Raw genomic sequence first — 18,090 nt, forward strand, 5'->3', positions numbered from 1 at the left:
CAAATGTTCACGAGTGACTTTCACGGTGAAGGAATAACATCGTGTAATCAAAATCAACCCGCAATACTATAATTTGCGTAATTACTGGTGGTAGGACATCTTGTGGGTCCGCAGGGGTGGATACCACCACCCTGCCTATTTCTGCCGTGAAGAAGTAATGCGTTTCGGTTTGAAGGGTGGGGCAGCCGTTGTAACTATACTGAGACCTTAAAAGTTATATCTCAAGGTGGATGGTGCATTTTCGTTGTTAATAGCAGCATAATAATCGGTACGCAGCGGCTTGGCTCTGCCCCTGGCATTGCTGAAGTCCATGGGTGACGGTAACCACTCACCATCAGGTGGGCCATATGCTCGTCTGCCTACAAGGGTAATAACAAAAACTATGAGCTTCAGTAACCACTTAACACAGGTGGGCTGTGAGCCCCTCCACCCTCTTAAGCAATAAAAAAAATGGCAGCATCTCTAGACATGTAGAGCAATAATAGCTTTCATGTTAACAGTACTGTTCTCTCTACATCGTCCTACTTATTCTCACGTAGCGTTCTATTTCACCCCGAGTTAACCCTGCGATGGCGTGAAAACAACGCTGGACCTATTCGACCTCACTGTGGACAATTAGGTAATTGATTTCGATGCTCATAAATCGGTTCCGTTTTTATATTCCACTTGAATAAATTTCGTATTCTTTGAATTTACAAAGTATGTGTTTTTAATGACACCCATTTTTTTTATGTTTGCAAAAATATTTTAGGGAAATCAATGCACAGTCAAATTCTAAATACCAAATATGTAGTGCCCGCACTCAATACTAATACTGTTTAGAAATTCAGCGGTTGATACGTACTTAAAATATATAATACGAATTAGATAGTCTATTAAAAATTTTCATTACAGCTGCTATGTTCTTCTTCTCAGTCGTACACTCCTGGCGGAGTGGTCGTGGTTACGTGTCTTAATGTTTGGTTGCGGCTTTTGGAGACTTTCTTTCTGGAGACTTCTCCATCTCTCTCTATTTGTGGCGGTACGTGTACATTCAGTAAGGGAACACTTCGTAGATAACTTAATCAAGTCTGTCCACCTTGTGGATGATCGGCCGCGAGAACGTTGACCGTCTACTCTTCCTTGAACCACTAAACGTTCCAATGAGCTCTCATTACGAATGAACTGCTATGTAACGTTATTCAAAGTTTGGTATTTGATAAAAAGTGATTTTGTTATTATTATTATTATTATCATTACAATTGTTAATTTTTCAACACCAAATGCGCGTAGTTGTAAGGTTCTAGTCTTTTTAATTTGCCTAGTCTTAGAATCCGCTTTTCGCGTGCTTATGGTTTTGGTAATTTGATTAAAGTATAATATTTTTTATTGCTTAGATGGGTGGATGAATTCACAGTCTATCTGGTGTTCAATGGTTACTGGAGCCCATAGACATCTACAACGTAAATGATCTACAACGTAAATGCGCCACCCACCTTGAGACATACGTTCTGAGATCTCAGTATAGTTACAATGGCTACCCCACCCTTCAAACCGAAACGTGGTGGTACCTACCCGTGCGGACTCACAAGAGAACCTACCACCAGTGAATCACCACCATCCAGTGTTAACGTACTCGAAGACAGACGTTTCTCATTACCGATTATAATTGTTCGAATTTAACGAATTATAATTGTTAATAATTAATTTATTTTAAAATCACTGCGAAAGGCAGAGCGCAGTGATTGTGTACTTTTGTTCGTTGTTGCAGAAAAAAAAACCGGGAAGTTTTCCGCTGTTTTTAATCTGCATGCCTTCACAACTCGACTCCTTTCAGCTCGAGGCCATTTTAATCTGTTTTTCCTACACACACAGACGGACAAACAAAATACTAAGAGAAGAAAATAATTTAAATGCACCGCTCTGAAACATTGTGAGCCTTTTATTTAGTTACACACAAGAATGAGTGTTTGTTTGTTGTTTGCTTAATTATGGAATTTTCTATTTTTTTTTTTATTAATTGTGTAATCGTTGTCAATACCGAATAATATAGACGTGTTGTTGATGGTAATATAGACGGTGATGTTTCTGTGAACATTAATACAATGTATGTTCAGTTTTATTTAGTTAAGTAGACTAATCTCGTATGATGTAGCTAAGACGTATAGTGGATATCTATGTAAATTATTGTAATATTCCTTTATAAGACCAAATTAGAATGTATGACTGCTTGAACGCAGAAATACACTTAATAGTCAGGCGCATGAAGAAGTTGGGCTGGGTAGGGTAAATTCAAATTCAGTTCAAATTCAAAATCATTTATTTCAACTTAGATGTCAGTATGACACACTTGTTGAATGTCAAAATACAAATAACAATGTTAACTCTACCACCGGTTCCAAAAAAAGCCACAGTCCTGAGAAGAACCGGCGAAACAAACTCAGCGGGCTCTTTTTTTTTTTGTTTTTTCTGAAATATTTTCTTTTTTTTAAATAAATAGAAATATTCACAATAAAAGAAAAAACAAGTCAAAAAAATACAATTAAAATAATAATAATATTAATGAAAAATGAAAAGGCCAGGAGCGAGCGCCTCATTACCATGTAGTGCCATCTAGTAAATAATCCTTAACTTTATAATATGCCTTGTTGCACAAACGTTCCTTAACAGTTTTCTTAAATCTATGAACAGGTAGTAGTTGAACGTTTAGTGGGATCTTGTTGAAAAGCTGTACACCCAGCCCCCTAAAAGAGTTACTTATTTTCTTAATTCGAGCCGCCGGCAATGCAAGCCTATGTTTGTTCCTAGTGTTCACATTGTGCAAATCGCAGACTCTGGGGTTTTCTTCAATGTTTTTACGCACGTACAATAAATTTTCAAAAAGGTATTGGGACGCTAAAGTTAGAATTTTGATTTCCTTAAACTTGTCCCTCAAGGATTCCCTCGGGTGCATATTATAAATAGCACGAATAGCCCTCTTCTGCAGGATGAAAATCATTTCGACATCGGCAGCATTGCCCCATAGCAAAATGCCATAGGACATAACACTATGAAAATAACTAAAATAAACCAGGCGTGCCGTATCTTCATTAATATACATTCGTATTTTTTTTACCGCAAACGCTGCAGAACTACGCCTACTCGCTAACTTGCATATGTGAGGACCCCACTGCAGCTTGGAATCAACTGTTATACCAAGAAAAACTGTCGAATCCACAAGCTCCAGTGTCTCTCCACTTACAGTAATATTAGTGTCAACTTGTCTAACATTAGGTGTGGTAAATTTTATACATTTTGTTTTTTTGTTATTTAATAACAGATTATTAACACTAAACCAATGTACCACGCGCGAGATAGCATCATTCACATCGTCATAATCTTCCAAATGTCGTTTAATTTTAAACAATAATGATGTATCATCAGCGAATAATACGACCCCGTGACGGGTTTCAATAAACTTAGGTAAATCATTGATATATACAAGAAATAGGAAGGGGCCCAATATGGAACCCTGAGGAACACCCATATTAAGTAAGACACCGGAAGATCTCGTTCCTTTAACGTCTACCTTTTGGATTCTTCCGGATAAATAAGATTTAATAAGCTCTAATGAAACGCCCCTAATACCATAATGGTGTAATTTCCTCAACAATGTATTATGCTCAACACAATCAAAAGCTTTAGATAAGTCGCAGAAAACTCCAAGGGCATTATGCGACTCTTCCCAAGCCTGAAAAATATTTTTAATGAGATCTACACCTGCATCAATAGTTGACCGACCTCTAGTGAATCCATATTGTTTGTTATGAAGCAGGTTATTGGAATTGAAGTGGTTCAAAAGTTGTTCCAGAATAATTTTTTAAAAAATTTTACTCAATGTAGTGTGATGTGAAATGAGGAAAGGATACAGCTACTGCGGATATATGAAGTAATCGCAAAAACAAAGGCTAGAAACGTTCTAGATCGCCTGCCCGTATCCCCTGATGAAAAGCTAGACATCAGTATAATTTCAGGTAGTAGCTGATTTTCGCTTTTATACTCTTGATAATAGAGTTCAAAGGCTTTACAGGATCTAACTTTTATTGTAATATATTTCTCGATAGAGATGTTGTCAGCTAAACGCGCCCCGGGCAGACAAGTCGAACACGGGCCGCCACTAAACACGAACTTGGTGACCTATTCTCAAATGCTATAGAGAATACCATTTTAAACACGCTTTAAATAAAATTTCGGTCGGTTTCTTTTTGTTTATTGCCTTTATACATATGGCTTACTTGATGGTGAGTGGTTACCGTCGCCCATAGACGTTAGCAATGCCAGGGGCATAGCTAATCCGCTGCGTATCGCGAAGTGTGTATTTCGATTTTAAGGATAGATAAGCAGTTATTTCAGTCCTATTGAGACTACCGTCACGCAGTCCTAGGTACTCGTACATACGTTGTAACATAAATCAACTCTGGTAAGTACCTTCATCAACACTGAAGCCTTTTAACACATATCACAAAAAAAAATTCTTGCTATTGCATAGCATTTATCACGGGCTTTGAACGCGGCGACTGAATCAAGAAATTCCGTAACGAAAATAAAACCTAACACTTCCCACTCTGCCTACCATGTAGCTCGCGTTCAACACATTCACACGTTGCGCTTGTGTAGTGTCTGTGAATAAGCGCGCGACGTGACGTCGCACTGCATGCGCATCATGAAAAATGTTTTGCTTTTGTTAATGTTTATAAATACTCGTATAGCGTGGTCTTATTTTATTACTGTTTTAATATTAAATTATTGTCTAATTATAATTGCATAAGTTGACAAAAAATGCTTTACCGCGGCAGTCCCTGAGTGCCACACGTGTTTTTTTTTTTATAATTTTACTTCATTGACCACTTGATACTTGAATACGTGGCGGTACTCTTAATTAGTTTACGCACCTACTTTGTGTGTTATCAAGTATCAAGAAACGATATCGAAATAGAGATTAATAAAAACAAAAATCCACTACACTTTGAACGTTATTCCGATTGTTAATGGCTATGATTATCCAGCCTCGCCAGTTCGCTTGGTTCACGTACTTTAAATACTAACTGACAGGCTTGATCTTACTACCCAATATTATTAATAACATAGGTACCTAATCTTTCATCTTCTTAATTACTCACAAAAATTCCGAGCTAGCTTCAAACTACGACAAAATTTATAAAAAGAATACAACAGACTTTTTTTTTTATTTACTACCTATTCCGAGTGTCGATATCAACCGGTTTCGCTACTATCGATGTGTCCAGAATAAAGGTCGTTTTCCAAAGCTCTGTGTTCTAGACTTTGACGAACATCGACAGAGGCGAACATCCCACGACAACAATAGGCAAATTCATCTATTGAAGCGATGTCAAGAAACGTTGTTATTGAATAGTACACGGCGTTTTATTGGGCATAAAAAGCGAGGTATTTTATAGGTTCCAAAATTTTTGAAGGCTTTATAAAAAAATTAAAGCATTTTTTTATGAATTCGATTGATGCCGTAATCGGACCGCCTGCTGTCGGTAAATCTTTTTACATGCTTTCGATCTGGATGTAATATGTACGAATGAGTTTGATCCATCCGTGGTGTAATAAATAAAGTATTTACTGGTACAGGTGACTGGCAAGAAGTGGGTGAGGCAAGCCGAAGACCGGGCTCAGTGGTTCATATGGATTGGGAGTCTTATGTCCAGCTATGGGCGACCGTGGGCCGATGATGATGATGATGATATTTTTTGAGCTCCAAGTTGCCATAATTCAACCCCATTTGTTAAATCAAACGATTTGAGGGTTTGGATAACCATTTTACTAGCACCAATAAGAGTAACTACTTGAGACCAGAGAAACTACACCCTCGTCATCTCATCAATCAAAACAGTAAAGGGATTTGTAATTTAGAATTCACTTGTCCAGGCACTTGGAGTACCTAATAATACCTTTATATCTATGTTTATGTATATGGTTATGTCTATGATTATGTCTATGGTTATGTCTATGATTATGTCTATGGTTATGTCTATGTCACTATGGTTATTATTATTGATGACAAAACGTGATAGCGGAGATACATATTTTACGTCTTTAAATTCAATGACTAATATTGTGATTAGCTTTTTTCTTGGAAGGATATGTTACTGGTAGCCCGAAAGCCTTTCTAGTTTCATTATTCATTAGTTAGGATGTGTCAATGAATAAGAGGTCAGCCAGAAAGGGCTGCGAATAGCATCGACCTTGAAGACATGGAATTCACACAATCGCCCTAAAATAATGTATCACGCCCTCCACAAAGCTCCGCGGCAGTCAACACCGTCAGAAAATCTCTTTTAATTCCACATTCATAACGCAGGAGCTCAAAGAATCAAACTATATACAATGTAATATAAGGGTAAGTACACAAACAATGCGACGTCCCCCGTACACAAACGTCCCGACAGTAAGAACTTGATACAACCTAATCTCCGCTGAAAGCCGCGCGCTTTCCGTCTGCACAGCCCTTTATTTTATTTCACATTATTTGCGTTTCAGTATTATCGGCTTAATGAGTATTGCCAAGAGCATTTTATGTCAATAAAAACTTGATTAATGTGAAGGTTATCAACGCTGCCTACTTCGAAGTAGGCTTTTTAAACTTAGCTTCAAGGATGTGTTAATATAAGCAACGCAAATAAATTTTCAATAGCAGACGTGAACATTTGACAGTGCACACGTGTAATGCTTTCGGAAATAAATAATAATAGTGCTATAGCGCGTTAATTACTGTTGTCTGAGTTAATATTTCTTTATGTAAAAAAATGTATTCAAGTCTAGGAATACTCTATCTCCCTTTCTTTTAACGTACAAAACAATCTACCGCTTAAAACAATGTATTAGCGTATTCTTTTAAGCTATTCCATAACTTTTTCCGCGGGCTTTGAGCGGGGCGACCGAATCAAGAAATTCCGTCACGAAAATAAAACCTAACACCCCCCTATCCGCCTGCCATATAGCTTGCGTTCAACACATTCACACGTTGTGCTTGTGTGTGTTTGTGAATAAGCGCGCGACGTGACGTCGCACTGCGCGCGCATCATAAAAAGGGTTCCCATCTCTCTCTCGCGCGGTCTAGCTTATGAGTTTGATGGGGAAAGTTAATGTCTTACTTTTGTTAATATTTATAAATATAGCGTGGTCTTATTTTATTATTGTTTTAATATTAAATTATTATTGTCTAATTATAATTACATAAGTTGATAAAAAATGGTATGCAATAGCTTTAGCGCGGCAGTCCTCGAGTGCCACACGCATTTTTTTCCGCATTAACCGAATGTGCGATACGCTGATGATTGACAGTTCCTATTTTAAATTTCAATTTAGAAAAATCAAAAAAAACAACAGGCCAATACACCACAAGTCGGTTGCATCGTTGTAAGGTCCGCAACAAACAACCATTATAAATCATTACACATATTTCCAATATTAACGGCGGTTCGTGGCGATAGTAGCCTTGTCGCCTTGCGGAATAAGGGAAACGTGTTTGTGCTAAGCATTCGTTCAATAACATTGTGTAGTTACTGCATTATATTTGATCAAGCTAATACACTCGATAAAATACATTAATATTCGGTGAAATACTGCGTCATTGAATTATCGAGACCGCTACAAAGAGCAGGATGAAGGAACATCAGCGGTACTAAAAGTCGAACCAAACTCTATGGTAACCTAGAGAAGGCAGTACAAGCCAAGCCGCAAATAATTAAATAAATAGTTTAAAAAATCAACACAGCACATTCAAATAGCAAAGTGAACTAACTGTTGATTCAATCGTTTTTTTTCTGTTAATATTTGTGAAATCAGAGAGAAATTATATATATTTTTTTTTATTGCCCTTGTAGGCAGACGAGCATATGGCCCACCTGATGGTGAGTGGTTACCGTCGCCCATGGACTTCAGCAATGCCAGGGGCAGAGCCATGCCGCTGGCTCCGTATATTTAATGTTTTGTCATAAGTCCTTGACTAGTGTACAAATTTTCATGTTAATCAGTCTTGGAGTCGGTAAAATGAGGTGCGAAGCTTCCGTTACATACAATGAATGTTTTGTGTTACATGCCAAGATTAATATAACATAAAACATGAATTCGAAATAAAAAAACAAAAACCATCTCTAAGGTAATGGTTAAACTGCAAACAATACTGTATCACGCTTTTAAGATATATATGTCGAAAAAGTGAGGTTATGGGTGTAAATAAAAGGGGAAGCGTGACTTCAGTGTATGTAATTTACATGAAATACAAACGAGTAAATTGTGGCTTGGAAGGAAAGTATGCAAATGAATCTTATTAATGAGAAATAACTCAATTATTTCACAACTTATAATTATGAACACACTAGAATTAGCTAGTTGAACATTTTAAATGCAAACTGACATAGATTGTACTCACAATGTTTCCTTTCCGAGAGCTGGAGCAAAAGTGTCGGTGTGTTTTTTTTTTTTTTTAAACCTAAGCTGGTAGCCTTGAGAGGCTATTCCAGCGTAACCCTAACGTTTGTGAGCTCACGGGGCTCAAACCTGATGACGTTGCTAACACGAACCCTAGCAAAAGCCGTGCTTCCCAGAATCTACCACCGGATCGGAAACGCGACCCACTGAGAAGATCCGGCGAGAAACTCAGTGGGCTGTGTCTGGGAGTTAATTTACTCGTCGAGCCCTTCGTCGAAAGCGACGGGTTCGATGAGAACGGTGACCGGTGTTTGAAGTACCTAGAAGCACCGTTAGTGGATCGGGAGGATCCGAAATGACGTGTTGTAGGTGTGACGCAGGTCACTCCCTTTTTATACCATTTGTTCGACACCATAACATTTTAAGTTACCTACAATATTTTTACAAAAATAATTAGTAAGGTAATCGATGGAGTTTTACTTTGTTAAATTGATTTGATTTTATTACAATTGATTTTAAAATATTAGCACTAGAATAATCTATCAGCGAAAGTAATTCATGTCTAGAATTGACCAGTCACAATAAATGTGACTACCACCATTTCAACAAAAATGGAAGTAGTTAGGAATTCAGCCTCGTAGTAAAACAACGCCTAATTATTAACGACATTGACATTGCGACATTGTTCACAAATCAACAAATCGTCATTAAATAATTTAAACAATGATTTTATAACGAATAAACTTAGAATCAAGTTTCTAAAAATCGTTGCGGCGACATATATTATCCTAAATTAAATTTCTGTATTAACAGCTTATGCCGAAAAAGACATTGTAAATGCGAAACTGTATTAAGGTCTTCAAAATCAAAAGTTCATTATGAATTTTAAACAAGTTTTCTAATTAGTTACAAAAGGAACGTGATATTCTAGAGTAGTGTATGTTAATATGTAATCTCATAAAAGGAAACCTAGTTGGATTTAGTCTGAAGAACTGAGTCTTTGGAACACGAAACTCCGATTCGCGTTACTAAGCCACCGGTCCAATTGTCATGAAACTTAGAACATTTATTGTTGCCTTAATAGAAGCCTGACATCTTTGTAGTACAGTCGGACGCTAATTAGTAATTAGGTTCTCGATAAATAAATTATTATTATTATTATTATTTATTTGTACAGACAGTTAATATAATACGATAATTGCGATAAGATATGAAAAATGGCGAGCTTAACTCAACAATTGAGTTATCTACCAGTTGACCGTACGTAAAGAAGGAAAGCTTTACATGAGTGGGTAGATGAGTACAATTTAATCAATTTACTTATTGATACCATACACAATAACAATAAAAATAATAAAAATAAAAATAAAACTAAAATATATCTATAATAAAATAAATCTCGGATTTATTTGAATAAATAAAATTAAAATTATAGCTTCGATCAATGAAAATCACCTTTTTATCGATTCAGAATTGGCTTGACGAAATCCGTACGCGTTTTTTTTTTTTTTTTATTGCGTAGATGGGTGGACGAGCTCACAGCCCACCTGATGTTAAGTGGTTACTGGAGCCCATAGACATCTACAACGTAGACGCGCCACCCACCTTGAGATACAAGTTCTAAAATCTCAGTATAGTTACAACGGCTACCCCACCCTTCAAACCGAAACGCATTATTGCTTCACGGCAGAAATAAGCAGGGCGGTGGTACCTATCCGCGCGGACTCACAAGAGGTCCTACCACCAGTAAAAAAATTACTTAATTTACACGAAACGTAACAAGAAACGAGAAATTTATGTAGATACAACGCAATTCGTGAAAGTTTTGATTTATTGTTGCGTATTACAGTAAGAATACAGTGTACCCACGTCATCTGTCGTTGCCCTGTCTACCCCCGGAGGTTGGGGGCGCGTTAATTGAAAACGTTTTCATTGGCTTTCATTTCCGCTTATGTTTGTTTGTTTATTAATTTATAATGGGCTCTTATTGTTTGAAATTTGAATTAAATTTTGAAAGACCATACCTTAACCTACCTCATTTAACTACCCTCATTTAGCCTTAAGATACATATTTAGTGATTGGTAGGTTTAATAGTGATTCCAGATTTAAATTAAACCTGGAATTTGTAATTTGAGATCTCGATATATTGGTTCTTAGCTTGTGTGTTCTAATGCTTTTAAAATGTATGAAAATTCTACCTTGAACTCATAGAATGGGGTACAATAGCTAATTTATTTTAATTCTTTTAAAGTAATACAAGAAGTTCGAATTTTTAGAAAATGCATGTGTGTTAATAATCTACAATAAAAATTAATCACAGACTACTAACTTACATCAGTAGATGTGTATTAGTTGTATTTAGCAGCAGTTGAAGCAGGGATGTATTAAAACAGTAGATGGTCAGTAGTCCCGCTTCCAAAAGCAGGAAGATGTGATCAGTACATTGAGGCACGCTAAGGTCCAGAAGCAAAAAAAAAATGGACAACTTAAATTGCTCTCCGAAAAAACAAACACTCCCCATCAGACAGCTATTGTCGGAATCCGATTAGTCACGCAGGCAATTTGTGAACGAGACCCCAGTACGGGGACTGCTATCTCAAGATTTATCTTACAGATATGAGATGTTGAAACAACTCAATATGTGAAAGATCATAGAGTGAACAACGGACGAACTCCTTTAAATGGGGCTTTGGTATTTAAAAGCTCGGGTAAAGTCGTAGTGGGTCAACAAAAATAATTTAGTTTTGAAAGATCATGGTCTATTGAGTAAGATCGCCGATGTAGATCTATTGCTTTGCCGAATTACTGGCATTGTGAGCACGAGATGAGCGTGATAGATTAAAAAAATATATATTTAGCGCGTCAGCAAATAATCGATCATGTTCGGCTTTTTTAATTTTTTTATTGCTTAGCGGGTAGTACGAGCTCACAGCCCACCTGCTGTTAAGTGGTTACTGGAGCCCATAGAGATCTACAACGTAAATGCGCCACCCACCTTGGGATTTGAGTTCTAAGGTCTCAGTATAGTTACAACGGCTGCCCCTCCCTTCAAACCGAAACACATTACTGCTTCACGACCGAAATAGGCAGGGCGGTGGTACCTACACGTGCGGACAAAGTTCAAGGATGGGACAGCCGTGATTTGAAATGTGAAACAAGACAGTTGAGATTACATCCTCATATCTTAAGGTGGGTGATGTCATCAGCTTTATTGATGTCCATGGGCTCCAGTTAGTTTAAAACTATATACGCCATTTGTCTTCTCTGACATATAATTTAAAAATCTTGAATGCACTAATTATTTTGTTGGATTGATAAAAAGTTTATCGGCGAACCGTAATCAATTTCAGTACATCATTAATCCCAGATTACATGTCAGTTCGTGTCCTTAAATGAAAACGTAATGATGAAGCAGAAAACATTAAATAGAGCCCTATCTTGTGCAGCCCTTTACTTTGAACTTTTTTTATGCGTATTATTTTGATACTAGTTTAATGGAAAGAATAGTCAATTGGGGTTACATTTATTTCAAGAAAGACCAATTCTTAGATTAGGATCCTTATAAGTATTAGGATAGAAACAAATAAGAAATAGAAAGCCAATTAAAGATTCTCATCAATAAAACAAGTTAAATTATAGGAGAAACAAAAAATAAAGCCAAATAATTATGAATACGAAAGTAAAAGAAGAAGTAACTGTGGCCACTTATATAAGAATGCTACAAACTAATAGTATCATAATTCCTTATAAATATATATTAGAATATAAATATAAACACTAATATGTACTTATAGATGTAGGTACACCAATTTCTAACCAATTCTAAACAATGCTTTTCCAAGTACATAGGCGATTTGATGAATAACAGAAACAGTTTAGATATATATAGTTATAAGCCAATTTATTTCTAATTTCAGACATACAAAATTTTAAAACAAAAAATAAAACTTATTTCAGTTAGAGAAATTTAGGTAGGTAAAACTTAGGTGGGCAAAAGTGTGTAGATTTCCTCATTAGCCAAACAATATTAATTTTCGTCTCGCCCATATACTTTTGAAGGACAGATACTAAACGTCCCTGCTAACATTTTGCGTTATAACTTATTGTTTTTCAATGACAAGGTTTTACTAAAGATACAGAATACACAAGATATACATAAAAAAGATACTGCATTCGGATGCTTAAAGACATAATTCTCTTAAGCCGTCAGAGATAATCACCATTGTTTTACATATTACAAGCCTCAAAATACTCCTTTGATTTTTTTAGTCAGTCAGTCCCCAAAATATCTTTTTATGTATACCGAACCAATATCACTATTAAAAATTCCAATCCACAAGCCAACTTATCAAATAAATTGATCCGTTAAAATTCTCCCCACCAATATTAGCTCGCCACCTTTATCACTTTCCCGTTACCAAGAAACTTTCCAACAATACCCCCTAATAGAATCAAAGAAAAAATACACAATGACCGCAGATCCATAGCCTCACTCGATTAAGGTCGTTCTTCCAAAATAAATAAGGCAACAATAAATAAATAAAAAAGGGAAATATTAAGGGCTCATTGGGGCCGGCCGTTATGACAGGTGACGGGGCGATCAAAAGCTTCACGATCGGCGAGTCATCGCCAAATGATTATCGGCCGACTCGAATGTCGGATCAAGAACGTTATTGGACCTTATAAAAACTATTCTTTGGATGGAAAGTCTTTGTCGCGTGACGGGCCTTGATGATTTAGCGAAAGCGAAGATTGTACTTTACCGTGAGTGCGTCGATTTTATTGATGTGTTAGTTTTTATTTATTGCTTAGATGTTTGGAGGAACTCACAGCCTACCTACTGTTAGGTGGTTACTGGAGCCCATAGACATCTACGACGTAAATGCGCCACCCACCATGACAAGATATCAGTTCTGAGGTCTCAGTATAGTTACAACGGCTGTCTCGCCCTACAAACCGGAACGCATTACTGCTTCACGGCAGAAATTAGGCGGGATGGTGGTACCTACCTGCGCGGACTCACAAGAGGTCCTAACACCAGTAAGAAGTTTAACTTATACGTGGTTGAACTTAGTCTGAGGCAGCGAGTAAGTACCATTTGTGACGTCATCGCATGAATAGTGTTTATGGTTCTCTAACGATGTGTAGCGCCATTCAAATTGTGATGTTTCAATGCAGTCCGATTACCAATGGACACTAGATGGACCAACATTTGTTGGACTTCTAATTATCACTAAGGCGGTACATTTGAAAAGTGGCTGTGCAAAATATCTGAGACGCGAAAACAAAAATAATAACTAAATATTGCTCTTTAGATTATTCTGATCACAAATAAGCCATTTATTTCCTAAAGTACTCGTACAGCTCAGAAAATACTAAACCATAATAATATGGTAATAATGAGTAAAATGAACTTAACATAAGATTTAAATAAATAAATAAATCTAATAAATTACAATATGAGTTCAAAGACTAAGCTTCAGATAACAATTTTTGCCTTATTATGCTCAGACTTATGAAACTCATTATGGCACCTTATTTACACCTTCGAAAGAAAGAGGGTTGTTAAAATAAACCACTCCTTTACAGCAGTAGCTCGTTTATAAACGAAGCTGCATTGTAAGGGGCTGGCTGCGATGACTTTGTACAAAATTTTGGTAGCAAAATGAAATCGGATTTCTTTTAAGAAGTTACAAAATTAATTAAAGCGCCGGGTAATTCGGGATGAGTTTATGGTGTACGAGTTAATTGTGTTTTAGAAGTTTTAAACGGAAAGCTTCGTTCACTTTTATTGTGAAAAATAAATAATTATGCTGGGACTGAATTTAATTAAAAACACAACAAAAGCATCAATGGACATGCCAACTTCATTTCTTTTATGTGCTCCTAGGAGAATTTGGGGTTCCATAGGTAATTAAGACAGACTGAGATTATAATAATAACTATTTTACAAATTCGAGTTTTTTTTTTTATGTTTTAATCTTCCCGCAGGCGGAGTGGATTAACTTGAATATTTCTCTTTAAATTCAATAACCTTTTAACCTTTGCATTAGACGCCTTCAGCTCTAACACTAGGAGCAGGCGTAGAAGCCCCGTTATCTGTACTCGTCGAACTCGACAAAGAGGTCGACGTGCAACCTGACCCATGCATCATCTCGCTGATTTTCTCGCCGGATCTTCTCAGCGGGTCGCGAATCCGGTCCGGTAGTAGATCATTCGCGAAACAGTTGCTCTTGAGTTGTTAGGTCTCCTTTGGAGGCGCTCGATCAGCTGTTAGCAAATCCCACCCCTTCTGGCTGAGCCTTTGCTCACCCACCTGTCCTGGTGAAACTGGAAAGGCCTGCGGGCCTTAATAATCCTTCAATCATAAAAAAAAACTTATTCCTCTAATCAAATACGCATTCGACGCAGATTCGTTGATGACTCCCACGACGGAGCCATAATATCGGCTGATAAAAATGTGTGAAAAAAATTAATTTATGCTATAAATAACCCATGCTTGTCAGCTGGTACGAGGAAGTACTGCCGCCTGACAGTTTTGCCGCAATGCTGTAATTCGTGAGTGGAAGAGACAGCCGATATACTATTAATGTTTGAGAGAATTGTGACTTAGGTTTCATTACTCAATATCCAAGGAGAAAACCATCTAGGCTAGGCCATTGCTTGTACCACGCAAGTTGTCGTTTGGAACAATAATAATGACTTCTTCTTCTTTGTCTCCACCTTACCCCACTAAGTGGGTTCAGTACAGCGAATTTTTCTATTCCATTCTCTTCTATCAGCCGTCATATCAACAATGACTGATAGAAAATAATATATACAAGCGGTCCCGCAGTAGTCGAAATTCGACTATAATTAATTGAAATTGTAAGTTTGTACAATATTATTATTCTATTTTCAAATACCATTACTTCTATAATTACAAATTTCACCAAGACTACACTATAGAAAAATATTAATAAAGACAAACAATATTTACTCTATTCTCAATTTGACCACAGACGTCAAGGACAAAAGTTTGACAATAAATAAATAGTATACATGCGTGTGTGCGTCAAATGCATGGTAGTGTGTGTAATGTTTTTATTTATTGATTTAACGTATTTTTTAGACATAATTAAAAAAAATATTAACATTCTGCACTCCTTCTCTATAATAATATTCTCTATAAGTGTGGGAAATTTCATACCCCTCCGGGCGCGCAATTTTCGTAAAAAGGGATACAAAGTTTACCTTCACGTATTAATATATTATAGATAAAATTAATTTTTCGGCTTAATCTCGAGTATATTATTAACTTACTTATAAAAGAGCATCGCGCGTGATAAACATAAAAACAAAACAAAATGATGTAGATTTTCAAATAAATTTACTAATGAGACATCATTGTATTTATTCACATTACTTTCAAAATAACTCAAAGTCGATGGGTTCTAGAATAATCTCCGTGTCTGCCAACTGTAGCTGTCGCAATCAAAAATCGTTTCAGCTTTGGCTTTGACCCAGCACCTGAGTTATAGACTGCAGGTCGGCTATCAAAATTGTACGACTTTAAATTGTAGATTTTTTATCACCTTTAGAGAGGCATTGCGATGTGAATGTTTAATGTCGTCATTTAAAACTAATTTTACGATTTAATTTGTGTTTGGTGTCTTCGTTTTATCATTACGGACGACTCGTCCATCCATCAAAACTGTCAGGAATTCTAAACGCCGTAGATAATTTAATGATTAAAATAAGTGCGTGATTAAACCGTAATAGTAACTATGTCTACGACTGCCTTCTGTATTGTCAAGATGTCTCAACGGTGCTAAGTGATTACCAGATCCCATAGACATCGACAGCGTAAATGCCACCACCCATCTTGAGACATGACTTCTAAGTGTTATTGCAATAGTAGAACAGCTGCCCCACTCTTCAAAGCGAAACGCATTACTGCTTCACAGCAGAAATAGGCAGGATGGTGGAACCTTAACGTGCGGGTTCACAAGACGCCCTACCGCCAGTAATTACGTTTTTTATCTCTGCCATTGCTATATTAGGGCCGATCAGATCTCTAAGCAGCTACATACGTGTTGCGCCATCAGTGAGTCATCATTGTCCTGCCCTTCTCCTAGTCACTTGGGGTCGGCGCAACGTGTTTTCTCCTTCCATACTCCTCTTTCATATATCATTTTTTTGCTCACTCCCCTCTTACAAATATCGCCTATCACGTAATCCATCCATTTTTTCTTAGGTCTACATCTTCCTCTAAAGCCTTCGACATCCATAGTAGAACTCAAAAACCTTCCACATTCATAGTTAAAATCATCACCGTCAGTAAGTCTATAATTTAAATAATTCGGATGCAAGATTTTTCTATGCGATGTTATTGTGTCCCATTTTTCGAATCTAAGAGGCGTTTCAAATTGAGATCAAAATGAATCCACATTCATACCATAGGTGCCCTCTTTTACTGGTGGTAGGACCTCTTGTGAGTCCGCACGGGTAGGTACCACGACCCTGCCTATTTCTGCCGTGAAGCAGTAACGCGTTTCGGTTTGAAGGGTGAAGCAGCCGTTGTAACTATACTGAGACGTTAGAACTTATATCTGAAGGTGGGTGGCGCATTTACGTTGTAGATGTCTATTGGTTCCAGTAACCACTTAACACCAGGTGGACCGTGAGCTCGTCCACCCATCTAAGCAATAAAAAATAAATAAATGAAACCCTAAGCTCTTAAATCCATGCTGTCCGTATTTAACATGATAAGACAGACCGAGAGAGCATCAAAGTGAGTCTAGAAATCGGTACAACTTAACTGAAAACAATTAACATTAATGAAAGTTGTACTACTGACTAAGAAGTCCGGATTCTAGTGCTTCGGACGCTCGGTACAAGCTACAACTTTTCCAATAAAGACAGATTCAATGTGGAGCTCTTAACTACTTTGAGATTAAATTTATTTTGGCATCAAAACGTTTCTGTAAAAGACTTGAATAGAATGTCCATTGATTATACATTTATTTGATTTTTCTATTTGATCACAGTATTTTTTACTTCAATCGGCTATTATCAAAACTCTCTTATCAGTGACAAAATGTATTTAATTTCTTCTATAATAAACCGTACGCTAATTTCAGACTCTGCACCATCGCCTCCGTGGCGCAATTGGTTAGCGCGTTCGGCTGTTAACCGAAAGGTTGGTGGTTCGAGCCCACCCGGGGGCGCGTTTTTTGTCTACTTTTTTTATAATAAATTTACAATTTTTTTCGATTATTTTTACTCACACAACGATCGAAATTCAACTACCGTCTTAGTTTCTTTTTCGTAATTAATCTTTTTTTTGTCTTTTGCTTTGTACTTGGCGCTTAGAGAAAAAAACAATTCACAAATTTGCTATTACTACATTTTTTTTAATATATATTTTTTATGCAATATGATTTTGTCACAATTACGCAAAAGAACCGTAATGTCGATAAGGGCAAATGATCGAATCGACTTGTCATAATTAATAAAGAAATAGCGGTCGAAAATACCTTAATAGAGTTATATTTTATTAGTTAGTTAGTTTTATATACGAAGTGTTTTTCAAACACAACTATTAACGGAACATTGAATTAATTAATGCGGGGCTCTTCTAGCTGCTACCGATACTAAAACACTAGGGAAGATTTTTATCTCTGTCTAAC

General features: G+C 36.7%; 1 non-coding gene across 1 annotated transcript; it reads left to right on the forward strand.

Moving 5' to 3' along the window:
- The first annotated feature begins 17,554 nt into the window (after positions 1-17,554).
- On the forward strand, positions 17,555-17,628 carry TRNAN-GUU (transfer RNA asparagine (anticodon GUU)). Its single transcript has one exon. It is a non-coding gene; the product is annotated as a tRNA-Asn (tRNA).
- Positions 17,629-18,090: the final 462 nt, after the last annotated feature.

Source organism: Bombyx mandarina, chromosome 04 (genome assembly GCF_030267445.1).
Source record: "Bombyx mandarina strain Sakado chromosome 04, ASM3026744v2".
NCBI classification, from domain to species: domain Eukaryota; kingdom Metazoa; phylum Arthropoda; class Insecta; order Lepidoptera; family Bombycidae; genus Bombyx; species Bombyx mandarina.